Source organism: Rhea pennata, chromosome 6 (genome assembly GCF_028389875.1).
Source record: "Rhea pennata isolate bPtePen1 chromosome 6, bPtePen1.pri, whole genome shotgun sequence".
In the NCBI taxonomy this organism is placed as follows: domain Eukaryota; kingdom Metazoa; phylum Chordata; class Aves; order Rheiformes; family Rheidae; genus Rhea; species Rhea pennata.
Genome location: NC_084668.1, coordinates 26,213,408 through 26,224,886, shown reverse-complemented (window position 1 = coordinate 26,224,886; position 11,479 = coordinate 26,213,408). Strand labels below are relative to the sequence as shown.

The following is an 11,479-nucleotide window of genomic DNA, read 5'->3' as shown; positions in this document are numbered from 1 at the left end:
CTTTCTCAAAGAGGATTTCTGGCATGCAGAGTGAACACTGAATACTGAGTAACCGAATACTGAGTAACACTGAATCTCTGTAAAATAAGGCACTCTTCTACTCCAAAAGTTATATTTAAGACTCCTAAATGCTTAATAAAGATGACAAACTATAAAGTCAGCAAGCTTTAAGAACATCGATAGGCTAGTAGACACAGTGATGAATTCTGCCCAGATCAGCCACTTACTCCTAAATATGGCTTTTCCCCAAGAGTGAGGAGCTCTGGCTTATTGCCTCTAAAAATAGCTTGTATTTCTTATCCCCTTTCTATTCACTGCAGCTATCAGTGATTGTGATTAGTGTTAGTACACACCATGGAAGGCAGTTGCTGTTTGTAAAGTTAAAAATCCAAGCCAGAAGAAGAATCTGTACAGAGAATGTATTCAAAATCCATAACTGAACAGCTCTTGTTAACATAGAAAGATTTGCTATTTAGACTCTGCAGAAACAGATGTTATTGAAAATCTCCTTTCAATTTATCCTCTTTACAAGTGCTTTCCATTCTGACTCCCAGAAACAAAGTACAGACATTTTTCTCAAGAACGTATTCATTAACTTCATGTGAATACAAATATTCTGGCTTTTGGCCATTGATACTGCTACCCTGTATTGTGCATCTCCGTCACAAAAACTAATGATATTTCTCAGTAATACGCTGGTAATTTTCCAATCTGTGAACCTGTGAGAATTTTCCATCAAAGGTACAGATTCCTTTTGAAATCTCCCCTATGGAAATGAGCTATAACACACAGATACTTGCTTCGCTTCATCATTTTTCAAGTACTTTTCACCAAAACCCAACCTTTTCACCTCCCCTACAGTTCCAAAAACCACAGGTTGAAAAATAAAAATATAGACGATGATGCTATCCCCTCTCTGCTCCCTGCTGAAAGCATGAAGGCACAGCAATCTGGGTGTACAGCAGAGCAGAACAGTCTTGAAAAGGGCTTCAAAAAAGAGCAGGAACTGACTGTAGAATGTATCTCTTGAGGTTTCAACACAGCAAAATACAATATTTGGAAAATCAAGGAAATTGTGTGATGCCTTTGTATGTCTGATTTAGGCTGTAGTCTTACTCATCTTATTTCAGAGCAGAAATTTCCATCTCAGATCATTCTAACTGAGGGAGAATAGGGATCGGAGATCTGCCTCCTGCTTCCCGAGCAAGTATTCTAATCAGCTGTATAGCCAGGTTTCAACACCCCAAAGTTCTTCTCAACAGGAGTTTTTTATGGAAAACGGAGAATCAGAAAAAATACTTTGGTTCTGATTGAAAAATTGCACTTCAAAAAAATGAAATTTACAGCAACATATTTTAACCAACTTTAACCGGATTATCTCCTGATCAGAATTGCACTGGAATCTACAATAGCCCAATACGGGGAAGGCACAGGGGAAGTACAAAGCCATCTTTGCATGCCCCTTTGCTAAGATCAGACCTTGTAACAGCTATGGTTGGGTGCATCTATTTCCTGATCGCTGGCTTACGTCACCATACGTGCTAACAGTCCATTTTGAAGCTGGAAATTAAATAGAAATCTAACGCGAGCAAAAATGGTGGTGGTACTAAACACAGCTCTTTCTACAGGCTAACGCTAATAAACCCCATGGCCAAAGAGCGCACGAGCTGCAGAAGGCAGTAAGCAATCAAGCCTCATTAGAAAAATCTCTGCTCTTCCTTTTTCCAGTGCAAGCAGAAAAAAGCCGTGCGGAGCAGTAAACGCGGCTCCAGGTGAACATCAGGTGCTTTGCGCGGGAGCAATCCGAAAGCGCGCCGATCGTCAGCACTCTTTGCTCGGGGTCTGCAGCTAGCACTTTGGAGGCGCGTTTCCTCGGCGCTGTTACGCCTCACACGGTCCCTAGCAGGGTGAGCCCGGCTCTTGGCCCGCGAGCGCCGCAGCAGCCATCCCGCACGAGGGGGCAATGCCACCAAACCCGCTCCGCGCCGTGGCACGGGCGCTGCTCCCGCCCTCTCCCCTCGTCTGGCGCCTGCTCCCGTCAGACCAGGCTGTTCCCAAGGAAGGAGGGATAACGTCTTCGGCAAAGACACCGACCACAGATGGCACTGCTTCCCGTGAAACGTTTCTGACGTCTCCCATGTATCTACCTAACAGCGATGCAGCTTTTAGGCATGTACTTTTTACAAGAAAGCCCTGATTTCCTCGGTAAGAAGGAAAGGACTAAAGATTGGATTTTTATAGGAAATAAAAAGCAATTAAACAAGACAATAAAAGTCACTGAAGAGTTTGCTGCAGGTCATACAACCTGACAGCATCTAATACTTGGAAAGGTATAATGAAACCAGGGTGTGCCTTATTGTTTCTGCCTGAGCACTAAGAAGCATGCCAAAAATACACACAAAAAAACGTTTCTTCAGAATCTTCCAAAGATTCATACTGATGTCTTTCATTACAGGCATAAGTCACTCATGCAGAGACCTTTGTAAACCAAGGGTTTTCCTAATTTTTGTGTTTTAAGTGACGAAACTTCAAAATTATTGTCAATATGAGCTAGCTATTTAAAAGACTGGCTTTATACCCCACTTCGTAAGTACGGATATAGGAAAACACAGATCCTTTGATGCCTGCTACCTGCACTGTGTGCCCAACTTTCAGCTCGTGCTAATCAGCACCTGCAATCCCATGGGTTTGTGCTTTTGGGGACACTAGTTTCTAGTTCTATTAAGAGCGCAATTTAAGGCTATATTGCTAATTGTTTCAGAAGAATCAAGCTCTCCTCATTTCAGGATTATAAAACCCCTATCCGTGTTCAAAAGGACGCCTCACTTTTTTTTTGCCAGTAGCAGGTAAACGTGGCTAAACTCAGAATTCACTCAACGGTAGGCAACTTTCTGAACACCGCAGTAGATCTGTTTGTTTCTGCCACTTTTTTGAATGTGCACTGAACGCTTATATTGTTCTGTCACTTCTACTTCCCAAACCTTCTAATGCTGTTTATCAACATATGAGGGGATTTTCAAACCGTTTTGCCAATCTGAATCTGGCTGTACGACAACTATGTAAGGTATTAAAGTACTAGATGTCTCTGCTGGTTACCGTGAATACAGTGATACCATCTTGTTACGATCATAAAGCTTCACATACAAAACATTCTCCAATTTTTATTTATGACTCATCACTGCCAGCCTACACTAATCCTACTGCACATAGATATTTGCTGGATTTATGATATACAACTTATGAATTGCAATGATCTGCAAACTATAGCTCTAGCCACTTATGCCGGATAGCGCTAGCTTACACTAACGTAACTGTTCACGTTCATTTTTGTGCTGCAGGTAAAAGCAAATGCCTATCATCTCTTGCCTGGAGATGTGGAAGCAAACAAGGGCGCAGAATAAATCATTCCAGGTGGAGGGTTTCCAGCCCACACATGCAGGACTGTGCCCAGCGGTGGCTCCCAGTGCCCACAGCAAGCGGGTGCAGAGCCAAGCCACGAGCGCGAGCCTCTGCCACACCTGGAAAGCAGCACGGGGGACCAGTGTCACCGCGAAGAGCTGCTGTTCCTCAGAGCGCGTGGGGTTTGGTTCAGTTTTCTTCGAAGGGTGATGTTGCTGGAAGAGCAGCAATGAGAGCTGGAAGCAGTAAGTGCATTGTGAGAGCCCCGTCGTGCGGGTAACAAGGGCTCTGCTGTGCTCCCACCACACGACCTCCAAAGCTCAGGACATTTTCAGCCTATTTACTCCTATTCGTATGGGAGTAAATCTGGCACGGCTGCTGCAACATGGATTAAGGCCAACTGTAATCAAAGGGCTCCTTGATACAACATTATATATATATATATGTGTGTGTGTGTGTGTGTGTGTGTGTGTTTGTTGGTTGCATGTACGGCAAAGGCAATTAGCTATGATGCTGAACTTGCAGTATGACCTTAAACAATGCTGTTCTCCTCCGGCTCTATCCTGGCAAATCGTTTGGCAGCGGATGCAGGGAAGAGTCAGAGAGCCTGTCACAGCAGCTGGATACTCAGTCTAGCGCAGCTCCAGCCACGGTGTAAATTAGAGCAACTATTTGGGTCGCCCTACCTCAGAGCACTGAAAGCCACCCAAAAGCCGCCTGGCCAAGTCCAAACCGAGGAGAGCCCAGGCGCGCTGGGGCCGGTGGGGCGGCAGGCCAGGACCAGGAGCAGCCCTGCCGGAGCTGGGAGCAGCTCTGCGGGAGGAGCGGCCTCCTCCGGCCCCGGGAGGAGACGCCGTTTGCATGGCACGGTGACCAGGAAAACGCAGAAGGCAGAGCTGCGCCTATGTCCTCTTGGCCTAACTTTCTCATCTCGTAGAAGTAACTGCAAGAAGCGTTACTGGGATGAGTTAGTTCACGCCTACAAAAAAAGCCTTGAGGTAGACAGCTGGAAAGCACCAGAAGGTGCAAAAGCTCCTTACAAATAGAAGAACGTCAAATTACTGCGTAGCTTGTGTGGTAGGAATGGTGCCTAGCGTGACTGTCAGCAGCATGGAGGCTTTCAGAAGAATGAAATAATAAATAAAAACATCAGTACAGTAGTCAGCTGCAGTTTCCCCCTTCATTGATTTTATTTTTGGTCCTTTTCAAGATTAAAGATATATGGTTTGGCGATTTCCGGGCAATTTTCACTTCTGCTGGACATTCACATCACTCACCACCTGCTGCGAAATGGCATTTGGGCTACAGCCAGGAGCCGCGAAGGTAGAGCCTTCACGGTGCTGGAGTCTTAAAAAACGCTGGTCAACGGGACAAACTCCTTCCCACTGGCCGCCTGCTGACCCCAAACGCACAATAAATGAGCGTGCACTTTGAAAGGGGCCCTGAACGCCGCACCTGGGGCGCTCTTAGGTCACACAACTAGATTTTTACAGTTGGATCTTTGCGTGTTTAACAGCGTAGACGAGAACCTGCGCGGTGCTCCGCGCCGAACATCACTTCGGCGGGAAGCTGACGAGAGCTGCCGGTCGCCGGCCTCCGGCGGGCAACACCGACCCGGCGGCGCGGCGGGTTCCCCCGGGGCGGGGGGCGGCGCGGGCGCCCCCTGCCGGCGCGGCGGGTTTCCCGGGGGCGGCGCGGGCGCCCCCTGCCGGGCGGCGGCGCAGGCGCGGTGCCCCCGGGGCGCGGGGCGGGGCTCCGTGCGGCCGCGCCCCGCGGGCGGGCGCTGAGGCGAGGGCCGCGGCGGGAGGCGGCCCGCAGCGCTCGCTGTCTCCTTGCCGACGGGAAGGGCCGCGAGCCGCCGCCGGGAGCGAGGCGGCGCAGCGCGGTCGCCGCAGCGCGGTCGGGTGGCGGCGCCGCCCCGCTCCGCGCCGCCGGGCAGCCGGAGCGCCACGGGCGGGTGAGCGGCGGCCGAGGGGCTCTGCCGCGGCGGGGGCGGGCGCAGCCCTGCGGCCTGGCCGCGCTTTGTTCGCGGCGCGGCGCGGCGCGGGGCAGCCGCGGGCGGGGAGCGGGCAGCGGGGCGGCGGCGGCGGCCGGGCCTGGCGGCAGCGCCCCTCGGCTGCCCGCGCAGGGCGGGCGGCGGCCGCGGCTGCCGGCGCAACAGGTCGGGGCGTCTGGAGGCGGCGGCGGGGGTTGGGGGGCGGCTGGCGAGCGCGGTGGGTCTGGGGGGCCGTTGCGCGGTCGCGCCCTTGCGCTGCCCCGGGCGGCGCGGGAGGAGGGTGCGCGGGGGGCTCTGCGCTCGGGCAGCGCGTCCGGGCCGGGGGGAGGCCGCCGTCGCGGCGGGGGGAATCGCGGTGGCTCTTTGTTTTTCGCTTTCCCTCCTCCGGTGAGCAAAGTCGGCAGCGCTGGCGTGGAGCCGCGTTAGCGGGTGCTCTCGCACTTGTCCCTTCGTCGCTCTTCCTCCCGAGGAAAATACTGTTTGTCTGCGCTTTCGGTGTGGCATTGTCCTGACGGCTGAGCGGCTCTGTGCGCTCGTGGAAATGCGCGGCGGTGAGGAAGCACTGCTTGCTCTCCTTGCCGCCCTCCCCGTCCCCGCTCCCTGGTATTGTCTGCCAAGGTAGCACAGCACACAATGAACGCGGCTGCAGCAACAGCTGCGCTGGTGGGCTTGCGCCCCGGTGAGGGCTCGCATTTCCTGAATTCACATGTTTCCGTAAAGTCACGTTGTCTTTTTATTAGTCACATTGTCTGCGCTAAGCAGATGTGTAATGAGGAGAGGAGGGGGGAGGTGGACCGCAGTAGAACTAAGGCTGGGTCAGGGAGGCCTGGTGCTTGCCGTCAGGGTGCTGATCATGCTTTGCTCCTTGGAAGAAGAAGCTGTAGGTGATGACGGAGGTCTTTAATGATGGATTTTCCAGTGTTGCACACATTTTTTACATTGTAGATTGCTGTTTCTTGGAGAATCCTGGAAAGCTGCCATGGCCAATTGTTTTTCCTAAAGTAACATGATAATAGTTGATATTTTATTTGATGCTGAGTGATCTGTACTAGCACTTTCCCTAGAGTCAGAAGTCAAGAAAAAATATACAGCATGAAAATATTTATTGTATTTATTTTTAAGACAATATATTTGTATTTAATTTAGGAGCTGATATCATGATGTCTTTTTGAATTATATAGACAATAATTTTAAATTAGCTTTGGAGTTATATTTCTCTGTGAAGCTTACTCAAACAGAGGAAACGAACTGTATTTTATGTTTTCCAACATGAAAGGAAAAAAAAAGAGTCAAAGATGAAGGTCAGGTTTGCTTCAGGAGCAATAGTAGGGACAAGAACTGAAGGTACTTACAGAAGAGAAACTAAATGCAGTGGTGGTAAACTTCAACATAGTGCTCTATGATTGTCACATATCCTTAGGGATAGAGGATGAAGAGGAATGCTTTTTTCCCCAGCGGCTGAGTGGGTAAGGAAACATGGAATACTTCTAATAGTTAGCTTCTGATGAAGTAGACGAAGCCTCCTTCAGGAATATGTTAGGAATAGTAGGGGTAAGAAATGACATTGTCACAAGATTTCCACCACCCCGCTCTGCTCAAACTGTCTTGAGCAATTGATGCTCTTCGGCTGATCTGCAGGTGTGTACCCTTGCCTTCTCTTCATCTTTTGGAGGGTGCTATTTTATTTACCTGACCACAAGAGATCTGGTAACATAACACTCTTAAATTTAAAGCCTGCTTTGAGAAGTTGCTGTAATTACTGCTGCATTTCAGTAAATGTGAAACCTAGGAAGTATGTTTAGGTTCTTGGCTTCACCTGTAAAACATTCAACACAAATTTGTGTTCTTGTGTTTCCTCTAATGGGTGGGATTTGGTCAAGGTTACATGTGTGTCTTAAAGCATTAGCTGAGTTTTTTCAATTGACGCTAATCCTGTATCTCCTAATACAGAAGAGAACTACTTACATTTTAAATTTAAAATTAAAAAAAAAAAAATCTTACAGTAGTGATTCATTTAGTTTGTAAGAATATCTCTTTCTTTTCACCAAAAAGACTTACCTCTGGTTGAAAGCATACTACAAAGACTCTGGTTCTTGTTGCTTTCCCACTGCTTCCGGTGCTGCCTCAGGAGCATTGCCTGCTAATTATAAACAATGTTGATGTCTACCATATGTTTTGGTGGAAGATACGGGATTCCTGTTGTCCCACTCAACTCGAGTGCCTGGCTTACAAGTATTTGTGAATCTGTAATGGAATCGACTCCCATATCATGTAACTTCATAATACATCTTTGTTTTCAGTCTCCAAAGAAATTAAGTTTCGTATCAAGTATTAGCTTCTAAAAATATGGTGAAACACATCTTTCACTTAAATTTTCAGAATCCAGGATCCAGAGCTCAAACCTGTCTCCTTAACATATTCCAATGCAAATGGTGAGTAAGATTGATCTGTTACAGAAACGAGATCTTTAAAATCTTCGTGCTTTTTTTTTTTTTTTTTTTTTTTTTTTTGTTCTGATGAATACAGTGTCTTGGACAATATCCTTGCAACTAGTGTTGCACAAATGTATTTAACCTGTAATTCAAACTCATGTCTTGTTTATCCTAGGCATGTTACTTGGGTTTGGTCTTGTGACTGTGTAAAATCTTTAAAAGCTTGTGTAGCAAAATCAAAGCTTGACATATTAAGTTATATAATTTGGTTTAGACACCTTAATTCATAGACAGCAAGCTCACTAAAATGATACAACTTGTGAATAAGGTAGTGTTGGTTACGGTGGCTCACACGGAGGATGAGCAAGTGTTTGATGAGAGATCTGCAAATTCTGGTTTAAAGAGGGAGATGTGATTGTAAGTGAGAATGAGGAAAGAAAAAAATTAAATAGCATTGAGGAAGATCACTGCTGATCTCAGTGGTGAGAAGTTTGTGCAGAGAAAAGACATGAGACCACGTTGAGGGAGCATGCAGAAAAGTCCACTGGTGAAGCTTTCTACCCTTCAGACTAAGAGAGAATGGGAGGTTCTGAAGGGAGGTTTTGCTTACAAGACATTTAAACCAGATAAGGTGAAAATGAAGCAAGTGAAAATGAATATATGGAGTATTGTTTTTCCTGCTTCTAGGTGAGAAGATGAGCTGCTGCATTTTGGACAAGCTGAAGTTTGGAATGCTGGGACATAAAGAATCCATTAAGGAGGAAATTAAATAGTTAAGAGGAGATGAAGGTAGGACTTAGAGCTTAACAGAAGCAGTGATTAAAGGGAGGTAGTTGTAGTAAGTGTGTGAGAATTCAGAGTCAAACTAAACTCTTAAGATGTTGGCAGAGTTGAATTTGAGAGAGATTTCTTGAAGAATGTTTTTTGGTCAGACCAAATAAAACAAAGAAAAGTTGGAAAAATAAAATGAATGGATTTGATGTTAACCTAATGAGATATTTTGATCACTAAATGACTGAATGTCAGAAAGTAAATGGCTGCTCTTAAAGGAGAGTGTCAGGATGGACACACAATGCATAGGTGTAAGCTACTGATACTTATCTATTTCTGGTGTTTGTGAAAATGTTGCTTTCTTTCTGATCAGTGTACCTTCTGAATGTGGGTTGTCCATTTTCTCCATGCTAATGTAATCTTTGTTATTTCTTTGATGTTACGTTCTACTCTAGCCCGATAAGTTGTATTAGTGAAGAATATGTGAGTGTCTTCTATGTAAGATGCTCCAGGCAGCAGTTTAGTAGGCTTGTTTTTATATAAATTTTCTGAAACATATATTATTATATATGGTAGTGGAATGCTATAGCTTTTAGTTTGAGACGATGCGAGACAGTTGCTGTGGCTACTGCAGGTGGCTGTTACAGCCAGTTTAACTTGTGGCTTGGAGAAGAAAGGTCCAGAATCTTTAAGATGAGCACAAAATTCAAAGGAAAGACAACTATTCAATTTAGGGGAGGATGTATTCCTCTCTCATGCGGTAATTCAAGGGCAGCAAAGTTATTTTTATTTTGTATGATATAGATTTATGTAATCCTGAAGTATTTTGAAACTTAAAAATACAGATGAACAAGCCATTTATGCCCTAACTCTGAAATACTTTATATATATATATATTATATATGATATGAATGTATGTATGTGTTTTAATTTGCCTGTTTGATTAAGGTTAGCAAAGTTCTCAAATTATTTACATATTCTCTATGCAGGGATTTTTATTATTGTCCCTATTATGTTTACCTTATGGATTGTGCAGTGGGGAAGAAAAACTAGGAAGCCATTATGATTAAAAAAAGGTCTAGAATTGTTCAGAATATTTCAAGGTTCACACAAAATCTTACTCTGAACTGAAAACTTTTTTAATGTAAGGTATCAAAAACATGATCTTCTAGACTTATAAGCAGTCTTTTGTTAAGCCTTAACAGCTTTTGTTAAGGCTGTCAGGCTCTCAGTTGTTTTCTTCTTACCTCTAGTCCATGTTTTCCACCTGAAAATGATAACTGCTTTGATGTATTTACTACAACTGTATCTACGCACCCTACTTTTATCTTCCCTAGTCCTTTCCCTCCCCCACACAGTTTAGAAGTGCATTTCTTTTTGCTCCCATACATTTGTATCATTATATTGGTCTGACCTCTTGCACTGAAATGTTTCTGAGGGTTTGAGCCATGCACAATTGTAGCCAAAGCTGTTACGTGTGTTGTTATGAGGTTGTAGAACTTGATTGTTCTCTTATGTAAATGTTGTAAAAGGAACAAGAAGTTCTAATCTTGCACCCCAGAGGAAAGTTATTTTGTTTGCTCCAGACTGCCAACAGTTGCACTCATCGGTGCAGCTGTTTCTTTTGACTTTGATTCTTGACTTGGCCACTCCTGGCTTGGAATTGTCCACTTTCTGTACTCCTACGCTCTATTTAGTTAGTTTTATGAAGTATTGAAGACATGGGTGCTGTCTGTGATCTTTCATCATAAACTACTGTTGGTCACTTTTTAAAGAACTCGTGAGAACGAGTACCTTCAATGCAAGTTTCTGTGACTGTTGGCTTTTTCAGTAGAATTAGCTGGGAAAGAAGTGTGTCATTTATTTCTGCTATTCTTTGATGTTTTTTCAGGCTGTGATTCTGACACTGTGTCTGTGAGGATTTACAAGCTGTGTGATTTCTGTCTTGCTTCCCCCAAACTCTTAAGTCAAAATTTAAGAGCTGAACCTGTGATTCTCATTGATGTTATGGAAGTGTGATGAGGAACAGAAAATGTCTGTGCTTTGCTTTGAACATAGCATTTCAATTGACCTTTTGCCATGTAGAATGGGATGGAAGAAGCCACCTCCCAAATTGCGTCATGTTGCTTATTTTGTGGTCACTTTATGCTCTGATGTGAGTTGGGGCTGTTCCAGATGACTGCAGCTTATGCTGTACTGGCTGCATGTTGCAAGAGGGAAGAAAGTAGATCTGACTCTGCTGTTGCCTGTGGTAACAGCCTGCAAGGGCAAGCTATATAGTTCTGCAGAAAGGTAAGCAAGGCCGCTTTCTGCGAATGTGGCAGAAAAGAAATGTGGAGACATACAAAACCTGAGACTTGTTTTCTCTTCTGTTCTCAACTAGAGAGACTGGAAACTGCTGCAATTTAACATATAACATATGTGTTTGGTTTGGCCCAAGGCTGAAAAGGTTAGAAATCTTTAGTAAACTATCATTTTAGTGTATCATGTGCTGTAGCATCATTACAGCCTTCCATGTGTGTTTCTTTAGATTAGGGCAAAACTGACTGCTTAGAGCTGCTGTCTGTGGCCAGGACCTTTGATGAAGCCAAAGAAGTGCTATGCTTTGTGAGAGTGCTGATTGCTGCAGACTGTCCTGTGCTTGCTGCTCTTGTATAAAAGGACTGAGGTGTAGGTGTCATGTTTCATAGCTGTACATGCAAATGTTGTTGTGAATTCTTAGTTATGTTGCTTCTGGGCTTGACACTCTTCCTTCTTTCCCTCTGGCATTTGCTGTAAAGCAGAAGAAAAGGGCTTCCATGCTGTGAGATGAATAGTTAACTGAGATCAAAGTAAAAACTTAAAACACAATGACTTTTTCTTCTCTGATGGCATAACCTTT

At 45.1% G+C, this 11,479-nt stretch overlaps 1 protein-coding gene across 4 annotated transcripts in view; it reads left to right on the top strand.

Moving 5' to 3' along the window:
* The first annotated feature begins 5,265 nt into the window (after positions 1-5,265).
* SESTD1 (SEC14 and spectrin domain containing 1) overlaps positions 5,266-11,479 on the top strand; it is a 51,459-nt gene continuing 45,245 nt past the window's right edge. The window contains exons 1-3 of one of the 4 annotated variants that reach the window (XM_062578591.1): positions 5,266-5,356; positions 7,775-7,827; positions 8,515-8,616. The gene's annotated coding sequence lies outside the window, so the exon portion shown is untranslated. Of the gene's footprint in view, positions 5,357-5,542; positions 5,561-5,927; positions 5,947-7,774; positions 7,828-8,514; positions 8,617-11,479 lie in introns of those variants that run through there. The other 3 variants (XM_062578593.1, XM_062578592.1, XM_062578594.1) reach the window with 3 other exon arrangements.